Source organism: Vigna unguiculata, chromosome 8 (assembly GCF_037176805.1).
Source record: "Vigna unguiculata cultivar grain cowpea cultivar isolate G323 ecotype 2 chromosome 8, ASM3717680v1, whole genome shotgun sequence".
Lineage (NCBI taxonomy): Eukaryota > Viridiplantae > Streptophyta > Magnoliopsida > Fabales > Fabaceae > Vigna > Vigna unguiculata.
In genome coordinates, this window is record NC_140799.1 from 12,810,734 (window position 1) to 12,821,897 (window position 11,164).

The 11,164-nt window shown below is 38.5% G+C and overlaps 1 pseudogene; it reads left to right on the top strand.

Moving 5' to 3' along the window:
• The first annotated feature begins 5,239 nt into the window (after positions 1 to 5,239).
• LOC146884165 (uncharacterized) lies at positions 5,240 to 8,812 on the top strand (annotated as a pseudogene).
• Positions 8,813 to 11,164: the final 2,352 nt, after the last annotated feature.

The following is an 11,164-nucleotide window of genomic DNA, read 5'->3' on the forward strand; positions in this document are numbered from 1 at the left end:
TGGAAAGCACATAAACCATAGAAAACCAAGAACAATTAAAGGAAGAAGAAAACATAAAATGGAAAGGAAAGAAATGGTAAAAATGTGAGAAGCACGCCACTACAAGGCTAGGCTAGAAGCCATGGCAACCTTGAAGGTGAGTGGATGTGTGCCGCCACTTGCTATGCAAGATAAGGCTTAAAAGTATTCACTCCCAAGGGAGGAAACTCTCACAAATGGTTGAGACACAAAAGTGTTTTTACTTCAAAATGTTCAACCCTTTTACATGTCTAGGAGCACCCCTTATATAGAAGAGTTTAGGGGCCTCTAAGCAAATAAAAGATACCATCTCTACAAAAACCTAACCCTAGCTTCTAGAAACTAGGTCAAATAAGGTTACAAAAATGAGAGACAAAAGAGCCAACTATGGTGTGTGCAAGGCTAATTTCGTTCTAGCACAAAAGGAGACAAAGAATGTGTGTCATATGTCTCCAAAAAGTAGCCAAAGTGTGCTAAAAACAAAAGAGACCAAAGGTACATAGGTACATTTGTTTTATGCCTTTTACTTTATGCTTTATGCCTTTGCTTTACTCTCTCATCCACATCATTTATGCTCCCCAATCACCATGCGCCATCTAGTATTGCTTTCTTACTCCTAATTAACCTACAAAGCAAACAAACATAGATTAGCATGTTGGCTTAAGTCAAGTCAACTATAGTCAACAAGTCAAACCTAGTCAAAAGTCAACAAGTCAACTAAAGTTAATTCAACTAAGTCAACTTAAGAATCAAAAATAACAAACACAAATGAAAGGGATGAAGGATTAGTGAACTTCCTTTCTAAACATGCTTAGTCTTCTTAAGCATGTGCCTCCATCCTTGGTTGGCGTCAATCCTTCATCATGGGTTCAAGCCTTGGAGAACCCAAATTAAACTTTATTTTTGCTATTTTAGGTTTTGGCTTGAATTTGGAGGGTTAAGGGAAACCTAGATGCATGGGCAGCCAAGGGAGGCTGAAACACGGACCATAAAGAATCAATGAATGATAATAAACATTGCCATTAAACCTTAAATTCGTTTTTGGTAATTATCTAGCTTTAAGGCACCTTTAAAAGGCCAATGTGAGGTAAGAAGAAGGGTTTTGGCAAGCTGTGAGTGTACTCAGAAAACAGAACACGAATTTTTAGAGTTGTAAGGTTGGAGTGAAGCTTTGAAGCTGAATTGGGAGAGAAAGCCAAAGGGAGAGATCATTGAGGATCAAGAGAGAATTCACAACAATTCCAAAATTTAAGCCAAGGGAACTAGGTTAGGGGAGCTAAACCACGTTCTATTTATGTGTTATGCGTAATTGTATGATTTATAGCATGTATATGATAGGCCATTTTCAGTTTGCATTGAAATCTGCATTTATGGAAATTTTCCAGAAACCGCCTGGCGGCCCGCCACGTGGCACATACACTTTTGGCTCATATTTGGGTTCCTGCAACGGAACCGCTTGGCGGCACCTCCCTGGCTGCCAGGCGACGCATGGTACTGTACCCAGATTTGGTATTTTTTGGGTGAAGGTCCTGGCGGTATTGGTTGAACTGCTAGGCGACTCGAGTCTGTGGCTCGATTTGTGTTTTTCTCTGAGTTTTTACATGAGTTTGTTGGTGGGAAAGCAAGGGTTGGGTCTTAGGAGACGATCTAGTGTTGGATTTCACTGATTTGTAGTGTAATTGACCATGAAATTGGATGAAACAGTGTAAGGAGGCTATAGGATTGATGAATTGTGAATTATTGCTTAGCGAATCCATCAGCGGAAATTGAATTTGGGTAATTTGCTATTATCAAATGGAAAGAGTAGTATAATTGGATTGTTAAATAATGGGAAGTGTGGGCTGTTGGGTATCAGAGTACGAGCACAAGTACTCACAACTAAAATAAAAGATGAAAATAAAGGAACAAAAATAGATAATAGGCAATGAATATAATTTCTTCAAGAAAAAGAAAAATTACATACCATTCTCTCTAATCCCAAGGAGAAAACAATGACAACCCCTCTCTTGAAAATAGGAAAAACTAATAAAAGGAGAACCTTAAAGGAGAAACTAACCTTCTCTCTTAGGGGAGAAACTACTATTCTCTCTTAATTCTTCTCTCAAGCCAAATAAAACAAAAGGAATAAGATGGGAGAGACTTTGGGATGATTTCCTAAGGAAACACTGGGCTCTTTTTTTAACATTAAAAGTAAGCCCCAAAGTAAGTTCCCATCGATGTGTGACTTCTTTTCTCACAATCTCCCACTTGAAGATTTTGATGAAATTAATCAAATCTTCATACCATGCTTTATTATATGCCTTCATGTTGCTTGTTCTTCTGATAAACTTCAGTAGGATTGAATCCACGTAGACTTAATTGACACATAATTCTGATCCTCCGAAACACAATGCAACACCTGAGTTTCCTTCAATTGCTTCTAGACCGTTGTCCTTTCTCAAAATTGCCTTCATCTTCAATTTCCACAATGAGAAAATTTTCCTATTGAACCTCTCTATCTCGTATCTTGTTGTCATGGCTTTAAAACCGACTTATGCACTTCTCACTATGAATAGTACTGTCTACTGGAACAATGGAGGCAGATCGTGAACCAGTGCACCAGGTAATTGCCAGGAAAGAGAGGTGGGTCACTAATGGACACGCTTAAGTACCAAGTCTTTCCTAGCCAGAACTTTCCTAGACATGCACTTTCACACTACCACACTTTATCCACTATCATAGCACTATTCTAATGACAATAGCAGCGAAATATAATCATACGAACCTGGCTCTGATACCACTATTGGGTATCAGAGTACTAGCACAAGTACTCACAACTAAAATAAAAGATGAAAATAAAGGAACAAAAATAGATAATAGGCAATGAATATAATTTATTCAAGGAAAAGAAAAATTACATACCATTCTCTCTACTCTCACGGAGAAAACAATGACAACCCCTCTCTTGGAAATAGGAAAAACTAATACAAAGAGAACCTTAAAGGAGAAACTAACCTTCTCTCTTAGGGGAGAAACTACTATTCTCTCAATTCTTCTCTCAAGCCAAATAAAACAAAAGGAATAAGATGGGAGAGACTTTGGGATGATTTCCTAAGGAAACACCGGGCTCCTTTTATAACATTAAAAGTAAGCCCCAAAGTAAGTTCCCATCGATGTGGGACTTCTTTTCTCACATGGGCGAAATTGTATTGGAGGAATTGTTGGAGAGAAAAGTTGTGTTGGTGCTGAAAATCGAGGAAAAACTGCTCAGAACAGTATGCACCGCCTGGCGGCACGGGGCTGGCCGCTAGGCACCATAATAGAGATGTGAGAGGTGCTCTGGTTCACGCTGTTTTTCGTACTTTTCCCGTAACAGGGACCGCCCGACGGTAGTACAGTCCCGCCAGGTGCCACCTTCCACTTCTGGGCGCTAGGCGCCACCATTTTTTTCTAGTTTGCGCAGTTTTCGTAAAACTGCATTTCTCGGTTCGTTATCTGTTCGATTTAGGTGACATTTTGACAGGTGGTCCATAACATGTGGTTCTTCAGTTTGAACGGTGGAGATTTGATTTGGACGTCGGTAGCCAGAGATATACGTTACGCAATATTGCTGATTTTGGAGTTATTGAAATGCATGAATAACCTCTTGATAATTACTAGTAACTTCTAATGAAGCATGATTGGGTTATGTGGTAAGTCTCTATCAATTTGAATGTTCCTTTGGATTAGTCACATGTGGAGAATTGGTTTGGTGAAGGCATGGGTGTCAGTATTAACTTGCATTGGTGCATAAGATCATGTGCTTAAAATTGTTAGAGTGTTACTGCTTATATTTTGTTTGAGCATGTTTGGGATGGTCTATATGACTAGGGGATGAAGGCACATGTGAGGTGCTATAAGGCCTGGAACATTATAGATGGTAATGCTTTTCATTAGGGGTACTCTGGAATGAGAGCAAATGAGAGCAACTGAGAGCAACTAAGAGCAACCTATGTGAAGTGTGCTTGAACCTGAACTAAAACCAATATTGCTCATGTACTGGTGTAGCGCCTGGCGGTAAGGAGGGGTGCGCCAGGCGAATTTTGCAGTTTAGTGAATACTAAGGCGCGTGGCGCGTGGCGGTAGAGGAAGTCCCGCCAGGCGATAGTTGCAGTGGCAGCAAAGACTAACGCACTTAGCACCTGGCGGTACGTGTCCCCCGCCAAGCAATTTGGAAGCGGCAGCGCCTGGCGGTACATGTCCCCCGCCAGGCGATTTTGCTACAGCAAATTGGTGTTATGCTTGCTATGATGTGCATGATCTACAAGGCTTCTAAGATATCTTAAAGGTCGGCTTGCTGGTGTTCCTTGAGTTGAGCTCGGAACGTATCCCTTGAGTTGAGCTCGGGATAGGGGTTAAGCATGTGGCATTCCTCGAGTTAAGCTCGGAATGGCATCCCTCGAGTTGAGCTCGGGATGGCGGATCAACACGAGGAACCCTTGAGTTGAGCTCGGGTTGGCGAGTGTTTCTAGTGTGAGTGTGCTGGTTGTGGCCAGTACGGATGGGTCCAGATAGATTGCCCTCCTCAGTAGTTGACTGACGAGTTTGGTAGTCTTGGGACGTTACGAATTATGTTCGTATATGGGAACTCCACCTAGAATTATGGTGTATGATCCATAGCATGGTTTCCCGCACATGCTCTATCAGTTGTGGTCGATAGGTATGGCAACAAGACACCTTGAGGTACTCACTAGAAGATGTAGAACACGAATAACATGGTGGAGGCCATGTTATGTGATATCAAAGGATGGAATTCCTTTGGTGTGATTGCGTGATTGGTATATTTATGCCATATATATATGTTTATTTTGTTAGCTCACCCTATCTGCTTGTGTTTGGTGACGATCGTGTACGCGGTACACAGGAGCAAATGATGTTGCAGGTGGATCTGGTGAGGCTTAGCAGTGGAGCAGGGAAAACGCATGGGAATAGTTTTATAGAGTTTTATCATTTATGGTTTTGGAATAAAGATGTAATCTATTATGAGACTGTTTTGGTATTTTATTGAATTTTGAGAAGATTTGAACTTAGAGTTATATTTATTATGAAATAAATTCTTTGAAATTCCCACGTTTTTGGGAAATGGATTTTATAATAAATGTGATTTTATTTTCTCATTTTATATTATATTTTAAACTCGTAATATCCGATCGTGATGTTACAGAAACAATTATCAAGGTAAATTAACGAGAAAACCAGAGTCATGGACAAGGGTGGGATGTGTCAACCAAGATCTTCTGGCAGGTACTTAGATGGTTTAAACAAATTTCTCGACTTTGCATTTAGTAATGCAGCACAAGGTGATCAAATTTTATGTTCATGCAAGAATTGTAATAATTGTTGTTGGAGTAATCGAGCAAAAGTGTGTGAACACTTAATTTGTGATGGATTTAATAAAATATATGATAAATGGATTTTCATTGGGGAAGGTGGATCTTCAAAAGTGGATAAAAGAAAGACTAATATGCATGATAATTTGGATGAACTTTTAGAGGACACTTTCATGATGTCTGAGTGTGATTTTGATGACATCTTGGATGAAGATGAAGAGTTTGATGTAGAAATGGTGAGTATTTACAATTTAGTACGTGATGCTCGTCAAGAAGCATACCCGAGTTGTAAAAAATTTTCAAAACTATCAATCATTGTTCGTTTACTCCATATTAAGAACCTTTATGGGTGGAGCGATGTATCATTTAGTGCACTACTACTATTGCTCAAAGAATTGCATCCTGAAAACTCTTCTTTGCCGGTAAAATTCCAAGATTGAAAATACTTAATCAAAGAGTTAGGTTGTAGTTATGAAAAAATTCATGCTTGTCCTAATGATTGTATCCCATTTTGGAAAGAGCATGAGAATGAAGATACATGCCCCAAGTGTCGCGCTTTTAGATATAAAGGGAAAGTGTGTCTAAATCTTAAGAAGAAATCTTCTTACAAGGTAGTTTATCCTCCAATTCCAGCCAAAGTGTTAAGGTATTTTCCCCTTAAACTGAGGATCAAGAAGTTATATATGTCATCAAAATCTGCTGATTCAATGAAATGGCATGGAAGGGTCATACTAATGATGGAAAATTAAGGCATCCTGTAGATTCACTTGCTTGGAAAACTTTTGATTCACTACATCCTGATTTTGCATTGGATCCATGAAACGTGAGGCTTGGGTTACCAAGTGATGGACTTAATCCATATAAGACATTGAGCAGCCAATATAGTATTTGGTCGGTTGTTCTCATGTCATACAACCTACCTCCATGGGTTTGCATGAAGCAACCTTATTTGATGTTATCTTTACTTATTCCAGGTCCTTCTTCCCCTACTTCCCCTAAAAGTAGCATAGATGTCTATTTAAAACCTCTAGTTGATGAGCTAAAGAGTTATGGGAGAAAGGATTTGAAACCTATGATGCTTCTATTAAGCAACATTTTAATGTTCGAACTTCATTACTTTGGACTATAAGTAATTTCCATGCCTATGCTATGATATCTGGTTGGTGTACTAGTGGAAAGTTGGCATGCCTTGTGTGTAACTATGATACATGGTCTAAGTACTTGCCAAAAAGTAAAAAGATGTGCTACGTACACCATCGTAGATTTTTGGACTCCAATCAGAAATGGCAGAAAAATAAGAAGTGTTTTGATGGCTATGAAGAATTTAGAGTAGCTTCGGTTCCATTATTAGGTTCTACTATATTGGAAAAAATAGGCGAAAGAGAGAATTTATTTGTAAATCCTCAAAAGAAGAAAAAAAATAATGTTGATCCCTTGACAAAAAAAGTATATTATTTGAGTTGACATATTGGGATACTAATTTGCACCGTCACAATCTCGATGTAATGTACATCGAAAAGAACATTTGTGAAAATGTAATTGGAACACTATTGAATGTAGATGGAAATCAAAGGATCATATTAAAGCTCGTCTTGACTTGGTAAAGATGGGTATAAGGCAGGACATTCACCCAATAGAAATAGAACCAAATAAATATTTGTTACCACCTGCACGATTTACTCTTTCATCAAATGAAAAAGATATCTTTTTGTGGCATCTTGAAAGGAGTGAAGCTTCTAGAAAATTATAGCTCTAATATTTCTAATTGTGTTCAACTTGAGCAACAAAAACTTCTTAGACTTAAAACTCATGATTTTCATATTCTGATGCAAGACTTACTTAAAATAGTAGTACAAAGAATTTTACCAAAAGAAGTCGCAAGAGTTTTAATTAAGTTAAGCTCATTCTTCAAGATTTTATGCTCCAAAGTTATCAATGTTGAATTATTTGAATGTTTGGATGTTGAAATTGCATTGATTCTTTGCGAATTGGAAAGAATTTTCCCTCAATTGTTTTTTGTTATAATGGTTCATTTATCAATACATTTAGCATATGAAGCTAGAATTGTAGGACCCGTGCATTACTGTTGGATGTATCCAATTGAGAGGTAATTTGATTTATTGTTTTGTGCTTGTATAAGTTCTTCTTAATTTGTACTTTAGTTTTATACTTTTATGCTTATAGGTTTCTTCTTAAGTTAAAGAACTATGTGCGTAATAGCCATTATGTAGAGGGTTTTATTGCAGAAGGGTATATAGCAGATGAATGTTTGAGATTTTTTTTCAAGGTGCTTAGATGAAGATATCCAAACAAAATTCAATAAGCCAACAAGGAGTTTAGATGGTCCTATAAGAGATGGAGTCATGAAAAGTTTGGATCCTCTTACATGGGAGCAAGCTCATCGATATATGTTATTCAATTCTGATGCTATCAAACCATTCCCAAGTGAGAAGATATGCATACTTAAAAATACATATTATTACTACACTTTATTATAGTTTACTTTATATATATATATATATATATATATATATATATATATATATATATATATATATATATATATATATATATATATATATATGATGTAGGCAATGTAACATCCTGGCCGGATATTATTAATTTAAATCATTAAAAGAGGGAATAAGTATAAAATCGCATTTATGATAATTCCTTTTCCCAAAATGTAAAATCCACTTTTTTCTGGTCTTTTGTTAAAGGACTTGGCCTTAACTTTTGGGCCTAAGGGCTGGCCTATAGAGTGTCCAAATCCCCTAAACCAGCCTTAACCCTCTCATTTATGCTCTTTTTAGAAAACTAGCCCCCTTACTCACTTCCTTGTTTCTTCAACAAAGCTTTGCTAGGGTTTGCATCTCAAACGTGTTCAAGCTAAGCTCAACTCCATTCTCATCTCACGTAAGTGTTTCTCAATTGTACCTTTTTCTCTTTTAGCTGTGGTCGTGATTCTAACTAGGGTTCACCTTGGTAACCCGTTTTGAATTTGTTCCCCTATTTTTCAAGTTCTTAAATTTGCTCTTAAAGTTGTTGTGTTCGTGGGCTTAGGTGTCAGAGTCTTTTGTCTAGCTTTTTCCATGTAAGGGAAGCTAAGGTTTCGTATTTTTATGTTATTCTACATGTTCTTGGGATGTTTTATGTTCTTGGTGCTTGAATGATATTATTGATCGAGTGAAAATGGCTTACTTGCATTCTTGGATGTTACTTTGTGTTGTGCTTCTGCCCTGTATGCGTGAATAGTGGCGAGAACTGATATTCTCGCCCAAGCGAGCTCGTCTCGCCTAGGCGAGAATAGTAGGAACTCACCCTGGTTCTGCTCGAGCATCTCGCTCAGGTGGAGAGCCCTTGTTTTGAGCAATAAACCATCTCGCTCAGGTGAGAGTGTCTCGCTTAAGCAAGAACTCGTGGGGAACCTTGTGTTTTCTGCTTGAAATGTAGCCCAGGTGAAGGACTTTTGTTTTGAGTTAAAAGTGATCTTGCTCCGGTGAGAGGGTCTCACCCAAGCGAGAGCTCGCAGAGTGCTACTGTAACGTGCTCGCCCAGGCAAAGGAAGCTAGCTTAAGCGAGACAATCTTTGTCGCTTGGGCGAAGGCTTCTAGCCTAAGCGAGGACAATGCAAATTTTGTGTTTTACTTTCCCAATTTAGTTGTGGCTGGTTGTTTACCTTGAAAATGCATGAAGTATGTGAATATGCATGTAATGTATGATTTATGGTGCCACAAATATTGTATGAGATTAAATGGGGATAAGGTGTTGCTATGTTGAACATGAAATGGAAAGTTTGAATTTTGTTGGATGGTTAGTTATGATAATGGCATGAGATTTATATGCATGATAATTTTATACTGGTTGGTGAGACATGATCTTGGTGTGGTTTATGACGTAATTCCATGAATCTCTATGTAAGATCTCATGGTGGTGCCTTATTGATCAGGACGTAATTCCATGATGGTTTCGTGGTGGTGCCTTATTGGTCAGGATGAAATTCCACGACGGTTTCGTGGTGGTGCTCATTGGTCAGAACGTAATTCCACGATGGTTTCGTTGTGGTGCCTCATTGGTCAAGACGTAATTCCACGATGGTTTCATGGTGATGCCTCCTGGTGACCCTTGTTAGTGGGAGCTCATGGTGGTGCCTCATGGTTAGGACGTAATTCCACGGAGGTTTCATAGTGGTGCCTCATTATATAATTTTGTAAGGATTCAAGAAAGGATTGCATCTTGACACTCTAAAGAGTCAGTTAGTCTCACATAGAGCGTACTGACTCAAGTGGTGAGAGTAGCAGTAGGCCCTAGTCTTTGGCAGGATAATGGGCTTAGATGTTTGAAGGCTAACCTTGTGCGTGGTAGGGTGAAACCCATTGGCAATGGCTTTATAGAGTAGTAAAGGCCACCACAAGTGCAAGCATCTAGTGAATCCGACTGATTATATGTATCCGGATAATCGTGTTGTTGAGTCTTAGTGTATTGCTTGTCGGTCATTATATGCTTGGTGGATTTATGTACGATTGACTTTAAATTATATGTTCGATTGCATGATAAAAACCTTTTTACTCTAGCTTACGCTTTCTATTTGTTTGTGTGTTTGCAGGCGATTTTTCTCCTTTTGCAATGATCATCAAATTATTGATGTGAGAATATGTGGGAACTCTTCGTGGTCGTCAGGGTGATGGAGATTCCACTACATATCTTGTCTTAGGTCAGGTCCCACCTTTCTTAGTTTCCTTTTAGGGTTGTAGCCCATGTATTACCTTGCTCTTGGAAAATTTATTTTGAATACTGTTAAACTTCTTTTTCGTATTGTTATTGGCATCGTGGTGTGCCTTGGTTTCTTCCCTAGCTTATTCTGGATAACTGTAAGGAGTGACATTATATTCCATGACTTTGCTCTTTATATTATTCTGTGTGTTGTTTCATTTAATTAAGGTTATTATTTAAATGGGGCCTTACATAAAACGCAAGATAATTTAAAACATTTATTATACCACAATAAACCAAAATCCAAAAACTATAATCGTTGATTACAAATTCCGAGTCTGGTAAGATAATTGTTTACAAAATGTTTAAAATCCATAAAACAAGAAAACATCATAAAGGATTTTCCCCAAGTTAGCCCATATATGAAACTATGTTTGACTAGCAACACCTGCAACATCATTTGCTCCCGTGTAACGCATTACACGATTATTGCCAAACATAAGCAGATAAGGTGAGCTCAACCAAATAAAACTGCACTACGCAATATAATAAACAACTATACAATATTCCAACAGTTCTAATACTCCCAAGTCTCATCATATAGTATACTATTCTCTCATAACCAACTAGTTTCCTTTCCTACGCCCCAACGCCTCCTAGGAAGAGCAAGCAACAACCCTTACCTATTCACTAAAACCCGGTAAGAGCATTACTTTCCTTAGGACTTACAAGCAACCACCCTTGTCTGCTCACCAAAACCCATTAAGAGCACAACCCTTACCTGTTCACCAAAACCCAGTAAGAGCGTTGCTTTTCCTAAGACTCACAAGCCATAGTCCTTAATCCTCGACTTCCAAATCTTCCTCTTTGCTGCCACGAGTGTCAACTCGCCCCTCCTACTACAGGTGACCACCTAATAGTCCACACATAGGAATAAATTTGCCACGGCCACGATCTGCGACACCAAGTGGAGTTCCCCAATACGAATCGCAAGCTGTATTTGTCCCAAGAATACATAACTCGTCGGATAACACCAAGGAGGGCAATCTTCTGGAACCCATTCGTACGAGCCACGATCTCACACA